The sequence below is a fragment of the Pristiophorus japonicus genome, chromosome 14 (genome assembly GCF_044704955.1).
Source record: "Pristiophorus japonicus isolate sPriJap1 chromosome 14, sPriJap1.hap1, whole genome shotgun sequence".
NCBI classification, from domain to species: Eukaryota; Metazoa; Chordata; class Chondrichthyes; family Pristiophoridae; genus Pristiophorus; species Pristiophorus japonicus.
This window is the reverse complement of record NC_091990.1, coordinates 18,860,985-18,885,278: the sequence shown is the minus strand read 5'-3', so window position 1 is coordinate 18,885,278 and position 24,294 is coordinate 18,860,985. Positions and strand designations below refer to the sequence as shown.

Here is a 24,294-nt window from a genome sequence, read left to right as displayed (position 1 = left end):
CAACTCCCCCAACACACTCATACTGACAGCCTCCATAACGCTGCCCTTTAAGCCACCACATTCACATGACCACCCACAGTGAGCTGCTGATGGTGAGTTGGAGCACAGAATGACGTCGACAGGCCAACTCATTTTCCAACTGTAACATCTCTGCAGGGCCACGACTGAATCACCGCTCCCGTACCTGCAATTGCGAACTGTTTTCTTGCAGAGATACCGCCGTAAAAACATGGACCAGCATCACCAGTATCATTGTGACCGCCCTATGGGAACTGTAACAGTGCATCCCCTGCCCACATGCACTCTGACCCCATTTCCCAGTCACGGTGCACTCCCCGACTTCGCTGTATGAGAAATGAAGAGGTGGATGTGTCAGTGCCAGAGACAGAGCGGGAGACAGCTCTGACGTCAGTTTGTTTTTTGTTGAGAGTCCCGTCTTTCATAGAATTGTACGGCACAGAAACAGGTCCATGCTGGTGTTGGTGCTCCCCATGAGCCTCCTCCCACTCTATTTACTTCATCTCACTCTATCAGCATAACCCTCCATTTCTTTCTCCCTCAGGTGCTTATCTAGCTTCCCTTTAAATGCATCTATGTTATTCGTCTCAACTACTCCAAGGGGAAGGGAGTTCCACATTCGCACCACTCTCTCGGTAAAGAGGTTTCATCTGAATTCCCTATTGTTTCCCACATTACAACAGTGACTACACTCCAAAAGTACTTCATTGGCTGTAAAGCGCTTTGAGACATCCAGTGGTCGTAAAAGGTGCTATATAAATGCAAGTCTTTCTTTCTATTGGATTTATTGATGGCTATCTTATATTTATGGCCTCTTGTGACTCCTGCACAAGCGGAAACATCTTCTCTACATCTATCCGATTAAATCCTTGCATAATTTTAAAGACCTCCCTCAGGTCATCCCTCACCCTTCTCTTTTCTAGAGAACAAAACCCCTACCTGTTCGGTCTTCCCTGATGGTTGTACCCTATCAGCTCTGCTATCTTCCTTGTGAATCTTTTTGGCACTTTCTGCAGTGCTTCTCTCTCAGAACTGTGCACAGTACTCCAAGTGTAACCTCACCAAGCAGCTGGCTGGTTTCGCAAGTCAAATTTGAAAAAAAACCCGCAAACATTGGAAATTTGAAATAAAAGATTGGACATATTGGAAATAGGCAGTAGATCCACCAGCAACCATAAAGAGAAAAGAAAGGTTGACGTTTCGACCCTCGTGTTCAAGCTCAGTTGGTAGCACCATCGTCTCTAACACTGAGTCCCACTCCAGAGACGTGAACACAAAAATCTAAGCTGACACTCCGTTGCAGTGCTGAGGGAGTGCGGCACTGTCAGGAGTGCCGCCTTTCGGATGAGATGTTAAACCAATGAGATGTCTGCTCTCTCAGGTAGATGTAAAAGATCCCATGGCACTATTTCGAATAGGAGCAAGTGAGTAATTCCTGTTTCTTGGCCAATATTTATCTCTCACTCAATATCAAAAAGAAATTCAACACATTGCTGTGCACAAATTGATTGCCACGTTTCCTACGTTACAACAGTGACTACACTTCAAAAATACTTCATTGGTTGTAAAGCACTTTGGGATGTTGTGAAAGGCGCTATTTAAATGCAAGTCTTTCTTTCTTTTTCATCAAGAGTCCCGATTCAAAGCACTGTAGGGTGCAGGTGGTGAAATGATTACGTTACTGGACTAATAATCCAGAGAATCTGAGTTCAAACCCAACCGTGGCAGCTTGAGAGTTTGAAGTAATTTGTTAAAGTCTGGACAATAAAAAGTTGATATCAGTGAAAGTGGTCATGGAGCAGTCAGTTGTCATTGAAAGTAAAACCCAGATGGTTCACGGTTGTCCTTTAGGGAAGGAAATCTGCCGTCCTTACCCGGTCTGGCCTATATGTGACTCCAGACCCACACCAATGTGGCTGACTCTTAACTGCCCTCAGCCTAGAGAGGTCTCTGAAGAGGCCTCATTATCAAACTAGGGGATGGGCAATAAATGCCAGCCTTGCCAATAATGCCCACATCCCGAAAATGAATGGAAAAAAAACTAAAAACAGAAAAAACAGGTTATCGAGTCATTTTTAACCAATAAGGGAGTTAAGGGTTACGGGGAGCGGGCGGGTAAGTGGAGCTGAGTCCACGGCCAGATCAGCCATGATCTTGTTGAATGGCGGAGCAGGCTCGAGGGGCTAGATGGCCGACTCCTGTTCCTAATTCTTATGTTCTTATTGGAAATTGTGAGGAAAATCCAGTTGCAGCTCGAATAAATCTATCTGGACAGTGTCCTGAGGTAACACCAGCCATGACAGGTTTCCATATTATTTGTGGGTCCCAGTACTGAGGTCTCTTGTGCTGTGGTTGGAGAATAACAAAGAGAGAATTTTCTGGAACCCTCTGCATACCGAGATGGTTCATGACGATAAAAAGGCCATTCGCTTAATGATTATTGGCTCTCTTAAGTTCTACAGTTGTCATAAACTCATTTAAAAACATAGCTGTTTGGTTTATAGACAGTGTATAATAATCCTACTGAATTACTCAGAACTATTAGCGTTGGCCAGGAATAACAAATAGCAATTTCACATCAGCCAGTAGAAAGAGCGTGATCATTCACTAACCAAGTTATATCTTCGCAATTTTGAAATTTTCAATTGACTTCAACAGCTTTTTGGGGGGAGAGAGTTCCAGATTTCCAGTACCCTCTGTGTAACGAAGTATTTCCTGACATCAGCCCTGAATGGCAGGGCTCTCATGTTAAGGTTATGCCCCCTTGTTCTCGACTCTCCCCACCAGAGGAAATAGCTTCTCTCCATCTACCTTAGCAACTCCTTTAAAATTCTTACAGCGCTTGACAGGGTAGATGCAGGGAGGATGTTTCCTCTGGCTGTGGAGTCTAGAACCAGGGCTCACAGTCTCAGAATAAGAGGTCGGCCATTTAGGACTGAGATGAGGAGAAACTTCTTCACTCAGAGGGTGGTGAATCTTTGGAATTCTCTACCCCAGAGGGCTGTGGAGGCTCAGTCGTTGAGTATATTTAAGACAGAAATCGATAGATTGTTGGATATTAAGGGAATGAAGGGATATGGGGATAGTGCAGGAAAGTGGAACTGAGGTAGAAGATCAGCCATGAATATTAAATGGCGGAGCAGGCTCGAGGGGCCGAATGGCCGACTCCTGCTCCTATTTCTTATGTTCTTAATCATCTTAAACACTTCAATTAGATCACCCCTTAATCATCTACACTCAACGCAATATAAGCCTGGTCTGTGGAAACTGTCCTCATAATTTAACTCTTTCAGCCGCGGTAAAATTCTGCGCTGTACGCTCTCCAAGGCAAATATATCCTTCCTGAGGATTGGTGCCCAAAACTGAACAATGTGGTATAGTACAGTCAGTGCGACACTCTGCTGACTGGGTATCACTCATAAATCAATCTGGTTTAGTGTCAGCAGCCTCGTCGGGGCTGAATATCACATTATTCCCGTGCCTCTTTGATTGTGGCTCCTGTCTGAATCGAAGCTGAAACAACAGCTGGAATCTCAACAAAAACGAAACCTAGAATTTGACGGCCAAAATAGAAGCTATCATTAAAGTGTAACACCAGAACCACGCTGCCTCTCCGCAAAGGGCTGGGTCCTTCCAAGTGCGTGGAATAAAAAAGCGCAGGCACTGCCACCTTGACGGAGTGGGAACGCCGAGCATTCCTCCTCCATCGTCTTCCTGCCGTGTGGTAAAGAGTTGGGGGGGGGGCGACTAGTTTGTAAATGTCAGCCGTGGCTCTGTGGGTAGCACTCTCGCCTCTGGGTCAGAAGGTTGTGGGTTCAGGTCCCGCTCCAGAGACTTGAGCACACAATCCAGGCCGGCACTCCCAGTGCAGTACTGAGGGAAGTGCTGCACTGTCGGAGCTGCCGTTTTTCGGATGAGACATTGAACCAAGACCCCGTTTGCTCTCTGAGGTGGAAGTGACAAACCCCACGACACTATTTCAAAGAAGAGCAGGAGAGTTCTCCCCCGGTATCCTTTTTTTTAATCTTTCAGCCAATATCCCAAAAATAGATTACATGGTGATTATCGCATTACGATTGTGGGATGTTGTGGTGCGTAAATTGGCTGCCGAGTTTCCGACATTACAACAGTGACGACACTTCAAAAATTGGCTGTAAAGCACTTTGCGCTGTCCTGAGGTTGTGAACGGTGCTATACAAATGCAAGTCTTTCATGTCGTTAAAGCTACAGGACCTCGGGAATTTGTTTTCATTTTGGACATTAATTAAAATCGTAGTCCGGGTGGGGGGTGCGGGGGGGGGGGAGGGTGACAGGATTCTACTCCATGACACTCTGCTGTCTGATGGACTCACTGCTCCATCCCCCCTCCATCCCCCCCTCCCACCCTGTGGCTTGCCTTCTATCTGATCACACAAGCCCCACCTGAGACCAGTTAGTGACACCAAACAACAACAGCGGCATCACATGGGACCGAGGAGTTTCTCAATGCTTAATCTCTGCCATGCAACCCTCCATTTGGAACTGGGGATCTCATTTGCTGCACCTTCTCTCACACCGGAAGGCAGTAATAAACTGGGGCAGAAAGATCACAATCATAATCCAGTTCCAATTTTTGTCCTTCCAAGTTTCCCCCCCTCCCCCCTCCTGATAGTGCTGACTCACCGAATGTTCTGACTCATACTGGGGAACCTCCTCGACTGAAGGTGCTGACTCTCACTGGGGGCCTTTGAATTGAACGGTATTGTATATCACCAAGACTCACCTCCCATTGAAATACAGCAGGTTCTCAACAATTGGTGATGACAGTCTGTGCCAAGTCCAATGATCCTCTGGCACCGAAGCTCAGAACAGCCACTTCTCCATAGGAAATGGACAGGTTTGCTTACCCGTCCAAAGTTAATATGTGGCACCACTGACATAACCCAAGGACACATCAGTGATAAAAAGGACAGCCTAGATTTGATGCGAGTGAAATCGCCCTTCACCGCCGTGCATCATAGAAAGAAAGACTTGCATTTATATAGCGCCTTTCACAACCTCAGCACGTCACAAAGTGCTTTACAGCCCATTAAGTACTTTTGACGTGTAGTCACTGTTGTAATGTTGGAAGAAGCGGCAGCCAATTTGCGCACAGCAAGCTCCCACAAACAGCAATGTGATAGTGTCCGGATAACCTGTTTTAGTGATGTTGGTTGAGGAATGAAAAATATCGGCCAGGAGACAGGGGAGAACTCCCCTGCTATTCTTCAAAATAGTGCCGCGGGATCGTTGACATCTATCTGAGAGGGCAGCCGTGGCCTCGGTTTAACGCCTCATCCAAAAGACGGCATCTCAGAAGCGAGAGTGCTACCCACTGAGCCACGGCTGACACATGGAAGAATCACAGATTATTGTCCATCATCACGGGTGACCTGAATTTTATTTCACTGGTGAGGAAAGCCATTCTTGCACGTGAGGGCTGATTCTGGGTGGGGCATTCTCAGAGCGCGCAGGCTGGGAGACCAAGACCCACATCTGCCACGTTTCCATCCAATAATTTAAACGGACAGAGTGTCACAGCCATGAGACCCTGACCTGCGCTGGCCACTTCTCGCTGGAAGTGCCCGTTTGGACAATCAGCCCGACTTTAAATAAATACTTCAGACATTCTCACTACACCTCCCTTTGCTTGGTTAAGAACTATCTGTGCAAGAACACGCCTTAAACATAGTGTGTGACAGAGCATAATGAAGGGAAGATACACTTAATAAAAATAAACGAATGGGGCAATTTAGAACAAGTTAACTGCAGCTGAGCCACACAAGGTAAAGTCAGTGATGAGAAAAGTTAGTCAGTCCATCGAGGAGATCAGACTAAAGTGTAATTTTTATTTTCCGGTCAGGTACACGTGTTTGTTTCAGTCACTAATGGCCTGTGTGCTTTCTTCTACCTGTAGTTTACCATAAGAACATAAGAAATAGGAGCAGGAGTAGGCCATATGGCCCCTCGAGCCCGCTCCGCCATTCAATAAGATCATGACTGGTCTAATCTTGGCCTCAACTCCACTTCCCTGCCCACTCCCCATAATCCTTGACTCCTTATCATTCAAAAATCTGTCTATCTCAGCCTTGAATATATTCAATGACCCAGCCCCCACAGCTCTCTGGGGTAGAGGATTCCAAAGATTCACGATCCTCTGAGAGAAGAAATTCCTCCTCATCCCCGTCTTAAATGGGCGACGAGTGAACAGGGCTCACCTGGATTTACACTTCCGATGCTGAATCCGAGACACTGCACACTGTAGGCTACAAATTACTGCTGTTGGTATCACGACAAAGGCTTAATGCATCCGTATGACATTCCTTTTGTCAGCTGTTTTAGAGGTGTTTATAAAATAGCCTTTGTCCACTACAACAACTTGCATTTATATAGCGCCTTTAACATAGCGAAACATCTCAAGGTGCTTCACAGGAGCATTATCAAACGAAAATTTGACACCGAGCCACATAAGGAGATATTAGAAGAGGTGACCAGAAGCTTGGTCAAAAAGGTAGGTTATTTTGAGAGTCAAAGGAGGAGAGAGGTAGAGAGACGGAGAGGTTTAGGGAGGGAATTCCAGGGCTTAGGTCCAGGCAGCTGAAGGTACGGCCATCAATGGTGGAGTGATTAAAATCAGGGATGCACAAGAGGCCAGAATTGGAGGAGCACAGAGATTTCGGAGGTTGTAAGGCTGGAAGAGGTTACAGAGATAGGGAGGGGTGAGACAATGGCATGATTTCAACACGAGGACGAGAACTTTAAAATCGAGGCGTTGCCGAACAACTATCGCTAATAGTAGTTTCTAAGCTTATATACAGATAGACGTGAGAGCACTCAAAGGATTGCAGAAATTTGACTGGTCAGGGACAAAACACATGAGTTCCCGCTAGTCAGAAATACAAATAGAAAATGCTGGAACAACATAACATGTTGATCAGCTTCAAAAGGAGAAAGATACCTTAACGTTTCTGGCTTGATTTGGCCAGTTCTATTGAAGGGTTCTACCAGAAACGTTTCTCGACCTTTCTCACTCAGATAGCTCTACCAGCTTGATGTGCAGTTCCAATGTTTGCAACTCTCCCGAATTAGCCAATGGTGACCTTGTCAACTCAGGTCCATCGCCTTCTTATTGAAAGACCCGACGGTGTAGGAACGGAGAAATATACAGATTGTGAGAGGGCCATCTGGCTGATTCAAATGAACACTGCTCTTTAATAACCTTGAACGTCAGGGCAGGCAACTGGGACACCTCAGGACCTCTTCCATTGTCACTCTGGAGCCAGACACTCTGCAGCCAGGCAGGAGAATGCCCAGTGGTGTCTGCTGTTGGGATTTACTTGCCAATGAGAAGCTTCTGGCCTGAATTCGGGCAAGATCAGGAAGTAGCTGCATGAAGAACTAATCTACAATAGTGCGGGATTGTGGACCGGGAACATGAGGAGGCCTTTCAGCCCCTCGGGCCTGTCCTGCCATTCGATTCGATCACGGCCGATTTGAATCTTAACTCTATTCACCTGTATTGGTTCCATAAACCTCAATATCCTCACCGAACAAAAATCTACCAATCTTAATTTTGAAATTTTCAATTGACCGCCCCCCAGCCTCAACAGCTTTTTTGGGGGGGGGGGAGAGAGTTCCAGATTTCCACTCTCCATTCTTCCAGTTTTCCACTTGTGTGAAGAAGTTCTGACATCACCCCTGAACAACCACACTCTAGTTTTAAGATTATGCCCCCTTGTTCTGGACTCCCCCCACCAGAGAAAATAGTTTCCATCTACCCCATCAACTCCTTGAATCATCTTGAACACCTCAATCAGATCACCCATTAATCTTCTATACTCGAGGGAATAAAAGCCTAGTCTATGCCACTTGGTGTCACTGTGGTATCTCTGCCCCCTTTTTCCACCTTTGAAGCTAGCCAGGACGTTCATCAGGGACATTGGACACCCTGTGCCGTCAACAGTGCAGTGAGAGTCAGTGGAAATCTTTAACTCAGCAAGGCTGTGAGGCTGAACGGGACTGAAAAATGATGGACAAATTCTTCAACAGCCAGCACATTCTTTTTTAAACGTCATGGCGGCAGTGAGGAGAAATCTGCCGTTTGCAGGAGCTCAGACTTGCAGTGCGTGTCTCGAGCTCAAATCCCAGTCTTGGCTGACATTTGAACCCGAGGGGACAAGCATTCTGATCATGGCTAGGTCATCCGGAGGTGGGTTGAGAGAACTGGCTGGGGAGGAATCCCTTAGCGATTTGCTCAAGTGGGCTTCCTGCCAGGATGACCAAGGAGCAACACTGATGTAATCCTCGGCGATTCCACAGACGAGAACATCCCACTCGCTCCATCGGAAAGAAAACAGGGGGCAGTGAGCAAGCACGAAGTGGAGGAGAGTGCAACTCAGAAGTGCACTGGGGAAAATACAGTGGTGTCACAACTCTATACAGGGCAACACCCTGTTATTATAGCCAAGGCAAGGCGCAACATTACAGTCGCTGTAAAGAAATATATACATCAACAAAAACCTTTCATAATCCTACAGCTTTCCAAGAAGGAAGCAGGAAGCTTGTATTGTTGCTGTAACAAGGAGGATACTGATTGCAAACAGTGCTCCAGTGCTAATCATGTCTCTTCATGCAATGCAAAATTACTGACTGTAGTGAGGTCTATCGTACTGAACTATTGACCCACGCTCACACAGGCATGTTATAATGCCACAAACCAAAAAGCTCAGGCTGGGGCCAATCCTGTACACTCAATACCACGCCTGCCATCGAACGTGTCAATAGCTCGCTTTATACTTTACCCGAAGACTGAATGAAGTTCTAATCGTATTCTTCACAACATTCACCATTCAAATGTCCGTTTACAAGGCCCGTATTTTTTTTTTATGTCAAATGGTTAAATTCTTTGCTCCGTGTTCCCTGGCCTCTCTCACTGGCGACGACTAGGTTTCCCACATGGAATTCCGCCGACAGATATGCTGCTATTCAAAGTCGTCATCTTCCCCTCAATGCAGCAATGTTTTACCCGAAGGTTCAAGTGATCGCGGAATGACCTTTAGGTGTGGTTGGAGTCAGCTGACTCAGACCATCAGTACCGACAGCCCTCCCTTGCCTGACTGTAAATGCCGTTCTTCATGTGTGAGCAGAGACAGGGTTTTCTCCTCATCAGTAATCTTCTTCAGCGTGACAACCCTCCCCCAGACTCTCTGATTCCGGGCCCATTGAGCATCAAACCCTGCCCTTTGTCCCACTATTGGTCGCCATGCTCATGCTCTGGAACTCCCTCCCAAAGTCTCTCCACTTCACTGGTCTCCTTTAAGAGGCTCTTTGACCAATCTTTTGCTTATCTCCTGCGTTGGCTTGGCGTCAATTCACACTGCAGTGAAGCAATTTGAGACTTTTAATTCGATGCTGAAGGAGCGCTATAAATGCAAGTTGTCATTGCAGCTCATGGCCTGATTCATGCCTGCTAATCGCCAGGGTTGTGGTGCTAAGAGGACGAGATGAGGGCGATAAAGGATCACCTCCATCCTAAACATGGTGTGAAAAAAGGAGTGCGTGGGTAGGGGTTGCCCTGGAGTCTCCAGGAATTAAAGACAAATCTCCAGGGCAGTACTGCAAGCAAACCCGGGGGGGGGGGGGGGAAAGTCACAGAGACAACTAAAAAAAATATTGAGAGAGATCTTTTTCATTTTCTTTGAAAGCTTTCACTTATTAAGTACAAAATTATTGGGGACGGGATTAAAAAAAGGCTGTTTGACGAACAGTCAAGCGTCAGCAAATTGGGTAATTAAGAGCCCCTTCATGTTCCAATTAGCATGGGAAGGCAGAAATTTGTGAAGATGGACATGCCGGGCGACCAATGGCGAGGGGCGGTTGGAGGCAAGAGGTCATGTGAGGAAACCTCCAGGAAAATGTCCAATCAGAGTTGGCAACCGTACATGTGGGGGGGGGGGGGGGCAGGGTTATTAATGGTCTTTGCACATGTTTTTTCTTGCCAATTTTCTCCCCTCACCTCCTTCCTCTGAAAGCAATGATTCTTTGTTAGGTCACTGCCCCACAGGCACACGTCACCTCCCTGCACCTCGCCCAACGGCATCTGATTCACGTACGCACAAGTCCCGACAGCATCAGCCAGGCATTTGATCAGAGCCGAGCCCAACCCTATCCTCATTCAACCTCCACACATGGACTTCCAGCAGGAAGGACGATCAGGGGTGGGAGCCCAGAACTCGGAATTTCTTCTCCCTAAGCTGGGGGGGGGGGGGGGGGGGAGGGGAGGGGTGGGGGGGGGGGCGGCACTGAGGCCAAGTGGACTGCATTGGCCGCCAACCCAGCTGAGATCAGCTAACTCCTGATAAACCCGGTGATCGACCTTTAGACCCACCTGCCTGTGCTTGCTGGATAAGCTTGTTCAGCTAATGAGAAGACCCCTTGCCCACTTTTAAGAAACATAAGCTCAGTGCGTTAACATGCCTGGTACTGAACCGTACAGTGGAGTTGATGAGGACAGGAGTAGGCACCGGGAGAAGGCGGGACTTTGTTGATCTGCGATGCTCTCACGGTTGAATAACCTGTTGACTCTCAGCGTCAAGGCTCGCCCATGAAGAATGGACACTCGGGCGGGGTAAGGGCAACATGCTGTGGCCTTGCCAGTGACGTCCAGATCCCGAAAATGAATATATTAAAAAAAAAGGACAAAGTTTGTCTGTAATTGTATTAATTCAGAAGGATAGGTTAAAAAAAGGTCACTGATTTTAATCAGGGTGTCTGGCCATTCGTCGTTCAACATTGAAGACGAAACCCGGAATATCAGTGAGTTTTTTTTCCAGCGAGGTCTTTGGTGACTGAGGAGGCCTATTCTTGCTCGCAATGAGCGACTGTGGATTGAATATACCGGTTTGGGGATCCTGACTCTTCAGGCAAGGTCGACTCAGCTGCCGTTTGCATTCAGCATCTGCATTGCGACAGGCCTCACAGTCGGAGGTGCTTCCATGGATGGTGACTCGCTACGCTTTCTTACACTGAGCAAGTTGTCCTTGCCTACGGGCAAGCTTGGAGACAGGGCGAGCAACAGCAGCAGAAGACTCGAAGAGGGAACCCTTGTGACATTACTGGCTTGGCAATAGGGAATGGCCCTTCATGACATCATCAGCATTTGCAAGAGGGAGTGACCCGGTGCATTAACACCTCACTGTCTGTGTGAACTAGCAGACTGGTGCGCACCCAATCTCTTATCTTGCTCTTACTTAAGCTGCAATCAAGTGTTTGTTTGTTTTTCCTTTTCCGCTAAGTTCATTTCTTTGAAACAGCTGCCAATCTTTCCCCCTTGGTCCTCCTCTAATACAGACACTAGGACATCGAAAGCCCTCGGCTGTGTCAGATCAGCATTGTTTGGGAGGCCCTTTCCTCGTCATTCACTTTCAGATTTTCCTGGTGCTTTGGCTGGCTGCCCAAATAAAAATCCCCCAAAACATTTCCGGCGATTAAAATGAGCCCCACAGAACCAACACTGCACTGGGGTCAGCTTAATATACATCCGCAGAGGAACATACAGTCTGTTTCTTAGATGGACTGCAAGAATGAGAGCTCCCGCAGAGAACAAATGTTATTTGCTGCCAAGAATAACAGGGAGTGGAAAACATTGCCCATACATACATACGTTTTATATCGACACAGGCACATAGCTGTCTATACAAACATGTAAACATGTACATACACACATACATCTAGACATATACATATACACACATGTACACACATATGTACATCTTCACACACATACACACACCTGTATACTTAAGACACATGCACACACATCTATTATATACAGATACATACACATATATATATGTAATATACACAGATATAGAGGCAGTGGAGAAGGTGCAAAGCAAGGATGATACTGGAACTGAGAGGTTACGCCTATCAAGAAAGATAGAACAGACTGGGGCTCTTCTTTCTGGAAAAGGAAGGCTGAGAGGTGAGCTGAGAGAGGTCTGTAAAGTAATGAAAGGGTTTGATAGGGTAGAATGCAGAAAATGTTTCCACTTGCAGGCAAGAGCAAGGCTGGAGTTCATAAATATAAGATAGTCACTAATAAATCCATTAGGGAATTCCAGAGAAACTTCTTCACCCAGAGAGTGGTGAGAATGTGGAACTCACTACCACATAAGAGTGCTGTGGCGAATATCATAGATGCATTCTAGGAGAAGCTAGATAAGCATGTGGGAGAAAGGAATAGATGGATATGCTGATAGGGTTAAATAAGAAAAGGTGGGAGGAGGCTCGTGTGGAGCATAAATGCCGCCATGGAGCAGTTGGGCCGAAGGGCCTGTTTCTGTGCTGTAGAGTCAATGTAATGTATGTATATTATACACACACACAAACATATATATATATATATATTATAGACATGCATATATATTATATGCACATACATAATTTTATACACACAGATATTTTATAGACACACATATATATTAAACACACACTAATTCAAACTACTTTATGACTAACTGATTCTCACCCCGAAACAAAATGCGCCCAGACCCTGCATAACTCTATGCAAATATACATTTGCATTTCTTAAACTGGAACACAACAGATGTGCAGTATTGCAAAAAGTGTTAATTCATCAAGCCCGCCTTTTTAGATTTAGACTACAGTTTCCCGCTCCACTCCCCGATACGTGACACCAATCCCCCCGCGCACCCCCCCCGCCCCAACCAGCAATACTGCCCCCCCCCACACCCCACACCCCACCGAAACATTCCTGGAAAGGCTCACTTGCTATTGAAGCTTGTTTGTATAATCGGGGTACTGTGGATTCGTTCAGAGAATCAGACACAAGAGTTTTGTGAATTCAACATGAAATAAAACAGCTGGTGGGAAAATACCAGGGCACTTTGAAAAGTTAGTGCCGGAAAGTAGAACTTTCACTTAAAATCACACGCCGGTTGAAGGGGGGGGTCTAGGTTTTGTGGTCAATTAAAAAAAAATTAAACCAAAAAATAGAACAAAATTAAGCAGACGGAACAGAAATAACGAAATAAAAATTCAACTAGGGAAATACTGGGATTCCCCCCCCAGAAAATGAGACACTTACTGAAGCAGACAGCAATTAAAGTCAGCAAATCAACAATAGCAGTTAATCATTCCACAACACTTACAGTATTAGGTCGATAAAGACATAGAATGGGGCTGAACTGTAAACAAGTTGGCGTAACGGATAAAACAATCATTTTTTGTTAAGACCACAGATCATTCATATTTGTCCTCTGTTGATTATTTAAAAAATCATGCTCCTTGTTCAAAGGCAATTCTGCATTAAAAGGTGTGATCACCAACATACTCAATACACAGAATATCCAGTCTGCTCTGACATTTGTCGTGTTCAAAGTCTCTCACGCTTTGTAGGGCAGAAAGAAAAGCCTTCAGCTCCTAAGCAACTAATGTTAAGGAAACACTAGAAAGCTTATTCAGCTGGGAGACAGCTTCTGCCTCCATGTCAAATGAGAAAATTGCAGATTAACTACCAGTTTTATTACTTACAGGAACAGGCTGAAACAGAGATCTGATCTCAATGCGGAAACAGTGAGTGTTAATATTTACACATCGTCACGCTTCAACAGTATTTTAAAGCAGGCTCCACAATAATCTCGAGTTTAACTTGAATGACACGGCACAGCCATAGAGTGACACTTACACACTAGAGAGCGAGAGAGAACGAGAGAAGAGGAACAGATAAAACTCCTTTGCAGTCTGACCCAGCCACCCACTGGTCACTAACGTGCAGTCATTCAACAACCAAAATAAAATACAAGTCGCTGTACCTGTGTGTGTGTGTGGTGTGTGACTGTCCTCTGGGAAGGATCATCCTGAATTCCCCCCCCCCCCACACTCTGCTATCTCGATTCTGTCTGTGCAGCTCTGCACGGTACAGCAGTCCATGAGGTAGAAACATGACAACAAGATACTGACACGGTTTCGTAGTAAAGTTATTTCAGTGCACCTTATTTGGTCTGTGATGCAAGAGGAAGTTCTGCAGTCAGTGCTGCCTCCTTTTTCCATTCACTACAACATTTCCTGTTGTCATGATTTTTTTTGCTGCAACCCAGTTATTACAGGGAGGGAATCCTTGTGCCCTTTGCTCGGTGCTGGTTTAAAGGCTGCACACAACTTTGGAATGATTTTTTTAAAAAATTGCGTCCTGCAGCTACCACAGAAAACTCAACAAACTTTTTGCATTGACGAAAAGCCGACCCCCAAAAAAAGAACATTTAATGCTGGGTGGGGCAAGTTTGGTTGCTGTTCAACTGATTAACTCCAGGGGTCACAGTTCACAAGCAGCAAATCACTGCAAATATAGCTCTGGTCAAACGGTGTTAATGGACAAAGAGAAAAAGATAAAACAAAATAGATTTTAAAATTGAAGTTGGTAACAGCAGCAACCTTCACCTTCTCTGTCTCTGCCTCAGCCCATCTGCTGCTGAAACTCTTAAACCATGTCTTTGTCAGCTCTAGACTCAACTATTTCAACGCTCTCCTGGCTGGCCTCCCATCTTCTACCCTCCATAAATCTGAACTCATCCAAAACTCTGCTGCCTGTGGTCCTAACTCGTGCCAGGTCCCATTCATCAATCAGCCCCTGTGCTCACTGACATACATTGGCTCCAGGTCCGGCAATGCCTCGATTTTAAAATCATCATCCTCGTTTTCAAATCCCTCCATGGTCTCACCCTTCCTTATCTCTGTAACCTCTTCCAGCCCCACAACCCCCCTGAGATCTCTGCGCTCCTCCAATTTTTGGCCTCTTGTGCATCCCTGATTTGAATTGCTCCATCATTGGTGGCCGTGCCTTCAGCTGCCTAGGCCCCAAGTGCTGGAATTCCCTCCCTCAGCCTCTCCACCTCTCTCTCGCTCCTTAAAACCTACCTCTTTGACCAAGCTTTTGGCCACCTGTTCTAATAGCTCCTTATGTGGCTCGGTGTCAGATTTTATTTGATGACGCTCCTGAGAAGCACCTTGGGTTGTTTTATTGTGTTAAAGGAGCTATATAAATGCAAGTTGTTGTTGAAATAATTCATAGAAAAGCGAAAACAACCAGGAGTTGGGGGCAGTGACTGAATGCGTAATCATGAATGTTCAAGGCTTTGAGGAAACTATTTAATAGGGGGTGAGAAAGAGGTATTCGGGGGGGGGGAAGGGGCTTAAATGAAGACAACAGCAGATATGTTAGCAAATTGGGACTGTGCAGGAGGTGGCGTTCTGAACAATTATTTGTGCGGAGCAGAACTTGGGAGGACAGCTAGCAGAGTGTTAGAGTAGTCAAAACTGGAGGTGTCAAAGGTGTGGACTCAATATCCATCAACCAACTCACCGCCCCGGCACACTGGAGCTGCAGCATGTCATCCTTCGATTTCAAAGAAAGCCGGAATATCAGTGAATTTCTTTGCAGTGAGTTCTTTGATGATTGATAAAACCTATTTTTGCTCAGAAACAGTAACCATGGATTGAACATCGGATCTCAGATACAATGGGTTGGAGACCTTGATTCTTCAGACGAGACTTCCTCAGAACATCAGAACATAGGAACAGGAGTAGGCCATTAAGCCCCTTGAGCCTGTTCCGCCATTCGATAAGATCATGGCTGATCTGCGATCTAACTCTATATTGGCCTTGGCCCGTATCCCTTAATACCTTTGGTGAACAAAAAGCTATCCATCTCCGATTTAAAATTAACAATTGATCTAGCATCAATTGCTGTTTGCGGAAGAGAGTTCCAACCTTCTACCACCCTTTGTGTGTAGAAATGTTTCCTAATTTCACTCCTGAAAGGTCTGGCTCTAATTTTTAGACTATGCCCCCTGGTCCTAGACTCCCCAATCAGCAGAAATACTTTCTCTCTATCTACCCTATCTGTTCCCCTTAATATCCTGAAAACTTCAATGAGATCACCGCTTATCCTTCTACATTCTAGCGAATAAAACACTACTTTGTGCAGCCTCTCCTCGTAACCTTGAAGTCTGTGTATTAATCTGGTAAACCTACGCTGCACTCCCTCCAAGGCCAATATATCCTTCCTAAGGGTGGTGCCTAGAACTGCTCACAGTACTCCAGCTGTGGTCTAATCAGGATTTTGTACAACTGCAACATAGCTTCTGCCCCCTTATACTCTAGATATATATGGGCTGATAAGTGACAGGTTACATTCGTGCCACATAAGTGCCAGGCAATGACCATCGCCAATAAACGAGAGTCTAACCACCTCCCCTTGATATTCAATGGCATTACCATCGCCGTATCCCCCACCATCAACATCCTGAAGGCCACCATTGACCAGAAAATTAACTGGACCAGCCACATAAATACTGTGGCAACAAGAGCGGGTCAGAGGCTGGGTATTCTGCAACAAGTATCTCACCTCCTGACTCCTTTCCACCATCTATAAGGCATAAGTCAGGAGTGTGATGGAATATTCTCCACTTGCTGGATGAGTGCAGCTCCAACAACACAAGAAGCTCGACACCATCCAAGATAAGCATCCCATCCTCCACCTTCAACATTCACTCCCTCCACCACTGGCACACTGTGACTGCTGTGTGTACCATCTACAAGATGCACTGCAGCAACTCGCCACAGCTTCTTCGGCAGCACCTCCCAAACTCGCAACTTCTATCACCTAGAAGGACAAGGGTAGCAGGCGCATGGGAGCACCATCACCTGCAAGCTTCCCTCCAAGTTACACACCATCCTGATTTGGAAATATATCGCCGTTCCTTCATGGTGGGAGTACCTTTGCCATACAGACTGCAGCAGTTCAAGGAGGTAGCTCACCTTCTTAAGTACACTTTGCAATGGGCAATAAATGCTGGCCTTGCCAAAGACACCCACATCCTGGGACGAATATAAAAAAAATAAAGGCCAGCATCCCATTAGCCTTTTTGATTATTTTCTGTACCGTTTATGACATTTTAATGATCGATGTACCTGAACCCCCAAGTCTCTTTGGACATCCACTGTTTTTAGCTATTTACCATTTAGGAAGTACCCTGTTCTATCCTTTTTAGGTCCAAAGTGAATGAACTCACACTTGCCGACACTGAAATCCATTTGCCACAGTTTTGCCCATTCACTTCATCTATCAATATGCTTTTGTAATTTTATGCTTTCATCTGGGGAGTCTAGAACCAGGGGTCACAGTCTCAGAATAAAGGGTCGGCCATTTAGGACTGAGGTGAGGAGAAACTTCTTCACTCAGAGGGTGGTGAATCTTTGGAATTCTCCACCCCAGAGCGCTGTGGAGTATATTCTGTCTTTTGAGTATATTCAAGACAGAAATCGATAGATTTTTGTATATTAAGGGAATCAAGGGATATGGGGATAGTGCAAGAAAGTGGAGTGGAGGTAGAAGATCAGCCATGATCTTACTGAATGGTGAAGCAGGCTCGAGGGGCCGAATGGCCTACTCCTGCTCCTATTTATTATGTTGTTATGTTCTTATCTACACTGCCTGCAATGCTGCCTATCTTTGTGTCCTCGGCAAATTTGGATGCATGACTTTCTATGGCATCATTTAAGTCGTTAATAAATATTGTGAATAGTTGAGGCCCTAACACGGATCCCTGCGGGACACCACTAGTCACATTCTGCCAATTTGATTACCTGCCCATTATCCCTATTCTCTGTTGCCTGCCACTCCGCCAATTTCCTAACCAGGTCAATAATTTTCCCTCAACTCCGTGGACTTCTACCTTAGATAACTGTCTCTTACGTGGGACTTTATCAAATGCCTTCTGAAATCCATATAAATAACATCCATAGGCATTCCCTTGTCCACTACTTTAGTCACCTCTTCAAAAAATTCAATCAGGTTTATCAGGTATGACCTGCCTTTCACAGATCCATGCTGGCTCTCCCTGATCAACTGCAAGTTTTCGAGGTGTTCAGTCATCCTTTCCTTAATTATAGACGCTAGCAATTTCCCCACAACAAACGTTAGGCTAACTATAATTACCTGGTTTCCCTCTCTTGTCATTCTTAAAAAGCAGAGTGACATGTATAATTTTCCAATTTAAAGAAATGGTTCTTGACTCTAGGGAACTTTGGAAGATTATAGTTAGGGGATGGAAACCATCTGGCCCTGGGGATTTGTCACTCTTTAGTGCTATTATTTTCTTTATTACTGCTATTTTACCGAAGTTAATTTTATTGAGTCTCTGTCCCCGATTCAATATTAGTTAATTTTGGGATTTCCAGCATACTATCCTCCTCTTCTACTGTAAATACTGACGCAAAGTAATTATTCAACAATTATTCAGCTCGCGTTTACATTCAGTATCAATGATACGACAGGCATCATAGTAGGAGGTGCCTCCGTGGATGTTTTATCTTCATGCTTTCTTATCTTGAGCACCTTGTTCCCACTTATGAAAGTCTATTTTGCACTATGTTTCAGGGTCACATTTAAGCGGTCTTTATATCGCTTTTTCTGACCACCACTTCAATGCCACAGCGCCGTAAAAGATATCCCTCGGGATTCACTCTTCAGACACTCCCACCATGTGACCTGACCATCGTAGCCCATGCCTTCATGGGTGTTTATGGGATGCACTGCAGCAACCCACCAAAGCTGACTTGGACAGCACCAGCGACCTCGGTCACAGAGAAGGTAAAGAGCAGCAGCATCATTGGAACACCATGGGAGTCAAATCCAAGTCATGGATCGGCCGCCCGTCAAACCCCCCCCCCCCTCGCCCGATTCTCCTTTCCATTTGAAGTCAAGATCCTGAAATTCCCAAAAACCAGCACCATCAGTACACGGACCACAGCACTTCAATGGAGAAGGCCAATTGCACCGTCTCAGACTAGGGGATGGAGAGTAAGAATGCAGCTTGGTTCTCCCGCCTCTCGCCAGCCAACGATGAAAAGGAGAGGGCTCTGGGAACACTGAGGCGAGGCAGGAACAGAGACCAGCAATGTTGCAGAGCTGGAGGTAAGTGCTGGAGAGGATGGGAGGTTTGAAGCTCAGCTCAGAATCAGGGGGCACAGTACAGGGCTCCATCTGAACAAGAGATGGAGTTGGAGTGGGGGTTGGGAGGGGGTTGACATGAAACCGTAGAGCAAAATAGGTTGGCTGTTTTGAAGAAGAAGCTCGAGTTCAGCAGAGAGCGTCAAAAAAAGTCACACTGGAAATATTTCACAGCCAACAAAAAATTTTCTTCACATTTGCAGCTAAAACATATTGCGTTTGATTAATTCCGACTGATAAGTACCTAAAAATTCATTTGTGCAGATTAAAGATGCAAGGTCTTGAGAAATGTTTAGCCAATCCTTTTCCATTCAATTGCCAAGCGAACCATGTCATAAATGACTCATTACCGTCTCTAAAAAAAAACCCCACCAAAATGTAAAAGGACACGGACCTGTTTCCATCTCTTCTCGCTCCGTGATGGAGGCAATCTCCATTTAAAACGAGCAAGCTTTCTGACATAAGAACATAAGAACATAAGAAATAGGGGCAGGAGTAGGCTATTTGGCCCCTCGAGCCTGCTCCACCATTCAATAAGATCATTGGCCTCAACTCCGCTTCCCTGCCCGTTCCCCATAACCCTGGACTCCCTGACTAATGAACCGTCCCCAACGGTGTTACCTGTTATCAAATTCCTTAAACTATTTTGGACACAGCAAAGGAGAGAAAAAACTTACGTACATCCACCAGCTCTCCTTTCCCGGGGATTAATCCACGGCGAATATTTTTACAAAACTACAAGTTTAGCTTCAAGAATAAGGGATGCACGTCTGAAGTAAAGACCCATCCTGAAATGCTGACCCGCAAGAAAAAGGGACGAGCCCTGTACTGTAGATGGGAAGCATGTCATTGTTCTCTTCATACTCGATACGATCAATGATCAAATCAGCTCTTGCAGTTTGATTTCAAAATGGTGAAAAAAGGTGACGGGGTAGAAATTGGTATGTGTCGCGTCCGATTTCTGAGTGCAAAGTCAGGGTCTCTGAGATGGAAGATTGTGGGTTGAAGTCCCAGTTCAGAGACTTGAGCATAACATCTAGGCTGACTTCAGAGAAGTACTAAAGGAGTGCTGTACTGTCGGAGCTGCCGTCTTTTGGATGAGACGATAAACTGAGGTCCCTCTCAGGTGAATGTAAAAGATCCCAGAAAAAGAGCAGGTGAATTCTCAATATTCATCCCACAACCAACATCACTAAAATCAGATTATCTGGTCAGTATCTCACTGATGTTTGTGGGATCTTGCTGTGTGCAAATTGACTGTCACGCTAACTACATTTCAACAGTGACGATACATCCAATGTACTTCATTGGCTGCAAAGCGCTTTGGGATGTCCTGAGGTCATGAAAGGATCTATAGAAATGCAAGTTTTTCTTTTTATCTTTAACAGTGCGGGGACCACCATGCTATATTGAGTATTTGATGATCTCAGTTTATGCTCTTCCCTGTAATCTCTATTCTTCTTCCCAGACAGGTGTTTCTCTAGCTCCTTTTTGTTTTAAAGGGTCAACTGACTCAATCGCAACTGTTTTAGCTTGGCATCTGTTCAGCATACTGACCGCATGTGTGTGTTTGTGTATGTGTGTCTGCGTCTATGTGCATCTGTGTCTATGTGCATCTGTGTGTGTGTGGGTGTGTGTGTGTTTGGCTGTGTGTGTGTGTCTGTATCTGTGTGTTTGTGTGAGTGTGTCTGTGTGTTTGTCAGTGTTGTGTGTGTGTGTCTGTGAGTGTGTGAATGTGCCTGTATCTGTGTGTCTATCTATGTGTGAGTGTGTGTGTCTGTGTGAGTATCTGTGTTGTGTGTGTGTGTGTGTGTTTGTCTGTGTGTGTGTGAATGTGCCTGTGTGTCTGTCTGTGTGTGTGTGTGGGTGTGTGTGTCTGTGTGAGTATCTGTGTTGTGTGTGTGTCGGTGTGTGTGTGTCTGTGATTGTGTGTGTGTGTGTGTCTGTGAGTGTGTGTCTGTGTGTGAGAGTGTATGTGGGTGTGTGTGTGTCTGTGAGAGTATCTGTGTTGTGTGTGTGTCTGTGGGTGTGTGTGTCTGTGAGCGTATCTGTGCACGTTTCCGAGAGTATGTGAGTGAGAGAGAAAGTGAGCAAAAAAAAGAGCAAGTTTGAGAGTGACAGTGTGCATTCGAGTGTGAAAGTGTGAATGTGAGATATATAGAATGTGAACAAGAAACATTTATTTTCTGTTTTTATTTCAGATTCCAGCATCCACAGTATTTTGCTTTTGAATAAACATTTAGGGTTCTGGACACTTTCAAGAGTTCCCAAAATCATTCAGTATTTTATGCTTTTCTAGACTATTACAGTAGTGTTAACAGGTGGTCTGCTGGCTGATATTGATGGAACTCAGTATTGACGAGAGGTGTGATGTACAGTCGGTACTTTTGTCTCCAATGGCTGGATTTTCACATATTATTATGAGTGCTGTATTATGAGTAAAGGGATAAGGCAGAAAAGGTGACAGGTAATATATATTACTTTGTGACACGCTAGTCTCCTGATCGATGTGGAACAAAGTATAGAAGGTAATCATTCACAGCGCTGGTCGCAATTGGTTAACTGATGAACTGATTGATTATTGTGGGTCTTGTGTATCATGAGAGTAAGCTAACATCGCAGGAATTAATGAGTCATCATAGGAGCCTCTGGCACATCATCCACCAAACAAGAAACACTGAGCATACAATATAATCAATCACTTAGCAATAGGCTATTACAAGCCCCTGGCCTCTGTGTTAAAGTGTACAGGGAATCCACAGGCATCATGCAGCACTTCAGTAACAATCTAAAAACAGCCCGAATCTAAAATTCAACTTCCCTGAACTTACAGAAGGTGGAACGCAGCCTTGAGAAGTCTCTTCTTCCGCCTCTGGACACGATACAGGATGAAGACTATTGTACAATAGACGATGCTTCTTTGGCCTCCAAGCCATCTCTCTCCACCTCTATTTTATTGATACTATTTTGGTCAATACTCTTCACAACGTCCCTTCCTACTGAACCCTAAATGTACCACCCTGCATGCCTCGCTCCTTCATCACATTGTCTCCTGTTCTTTCGTCTTTCGGATGAGATGTCAAACCGAGGTCCCATCTGCCCTCTCAGGTGGACGCAAAAGATCTTTCGAAGAAGAGCAGCGGAGTTCTCCCCAGTGTCCGAGCCAATATTTATCCATCAATCAATACCACTAAATACAGATTATCTGATCATTATCACATTGCTGTTTGTGGGAGCTTGCAGTGCGCAAATTGGCTGCCGCGTTTCCTACATTACAACAGTGACTTAAAAAAATATTAATGGGATGTAGGCGTCGCTGGCAAGGCCAGTATTTATTGCCCATCCCTGATTACCCTCGGGAAGGTGGTGGTGAGTTGCCTTCTTGAACCGCACCGCTGCAGTCCGTGTGGTGAAGGTGCTCCCACAGTGCTGTTAGAAAGGGAGTGCCAGGATTTAGACCCAGCGATGATGAAGGAACGGCCAGTATATTTCCAAGTCAGGATGGTGTGTGACTTGGAGGGGAACTTGGAGGTGGTGGTGTTCCCATGTGCCTGCTGCCCTTGTCCTTCTAGATGGTAGAGGTCGCGAGTTCGGGAGGTGCTGCCAATGAAGCAGAGGCAACTTACTGCACTTCAAAAATACTTCATCGGCAGTAAAGCACTTCAAGACGTCCTGAGATCATGAAAGGTGCTTTTTAAATGCAGGCCTTTCTTCTTCTTTCCCAGAATTTCTACGACCTGCAAAATTTAAAAACCCACATCTGCCAACACTAAGCCTCAATGTACTTTATCTTTAATCCTTCTCTTTTCTACTTGATGTCCTGTACTAAAGTTCCCCATCTCCTGATAACTAGCCAGCAACACCTAGCAGGAAGTGAGTGCATGTGTGGCCACTGAGTGGGGATAGGATCAGGCTCTGGGGCAAAGCGCAGCGAGACTCTGTAGAGGGGGAGTCTCACAACGCGTTAAGTTTTGACGCTGCCCGAAGCGTAAATCCAACGCGGTGTCACACCTGGTTCACACGGTGCTCATGGTTCGGAAATCAGCTTCCGACCACATATCCGCAGCATAACCCAGACCGCCTATTTCCAGCTCCGTAACATCGCCCGTCTCCCCCCATGCCTCAGCTCACCTGCTGCTGAAACCCTCATCCATGTTTTTGTTACCTTTAGACTTGACTATTGCAATGCACTCCTGGCTGGCCTCCCACATTCTACCCGACGCAGACTAGAGGTGATCCAAAATTCGGCTGTCCGTGTCCTAACTCGCACCAAGTCCAGCTCACCCATCACCCCTGTGCTCGCTGACCTACATTGGCTCCCGGTTAATCAACTCCTCAAAATTCTCATCCTCATTTTCAAATCCCTCCCTGGCCTTGCCCCTCCCTAGCTCAGTAATCTCCTTCAGCCCCACAACCCCGTGAGATATCGATGCTCCTCGAATTCTGGCCTCTTAAGCATCCCTGATTATAATCGCTCAGCCATTGGTGGCTGTGCCTTCCTTTGCCTCAGCCCTAAGCTCTGGAATTCCCTCCCTAAACCACTCTGCCTTTAAGACGCTCCTTAAAACCACCTCTTTGACCAAGCTTTTAGTCACTTGCCCCAATTTCTCCTTATGTAGCTCAGTGTCAAATGTTTTGTCGTACAATACATTAAAGCAAGTTGTTGTTCTTCTTCCTTGACACTTTGCAAAGCTACCTGGCCTTAATTTAAATGTTCAGAGAACAGCGATTCCTCTCTCACCACTACTCTTATGGGTGGGTTTACGGCTCCTCTCCGCTCTGTTTTTGGTCCCGGGGGCGGTGGCAATGGCGGCGGTCAGCCTCCAGCGCCCTGCAGTGATCCTCGGGTCCGGTTTAGCGACGGTGTAGAGCAGCACCGCCCGGAAGAGCTGCGCCCAGTGTGCAACACCCCTGATTGCGACACTGGCGCGAGTTTGGACTATTGCCCCGACCGGTCCTCCGGAAAGCGCACCGCGTGCCGACCCCCTGGGAAATCGATGCCGACAGTGGAGAGGTAGGTGATGGATTCCTAATGTAAATGTGATTGTTTTGTCTTTTAATTTTTTTTTGCGATTTGTGTTGTGGTGGCGTGGGCAATGTTTTGGGATTGTTTCCCTCTTCCCCCGCGCCCTCAGGCATCTCTCAGAGTGCTCCTGGCCTGGCTCTTTAGCTCGGGAGTTTCCCATGCTAACACCCTAGGAGAGGTATGTAACGCCTCCCTTAGC

At 45.8% G+C, this 24,294-nt stretch overlaps 1 long non-coding RNA gene across 1 annotated transcript in view; it reads right to left on the bottom strand.

Annotated features, from left to right (window-relative positions):
- Positions 1-13,952, bottom strand: part of LOC139279768 (uncharacterized) — a 33,220-nt gene extending 19,268 nt beyond the window's left edge. The window contains exon 1 of the long non-coding RNA XR_011596521.1: positions 13,872-13,952. This is a non-coding gene — a long non-coding RNA (uncharacterized lncRNA). The remainder of the gene's footprint in view (positions 1-13,871) is intronic.
- Positions 13,953-24,294: the final 10,342 nt, after the last annotated feature.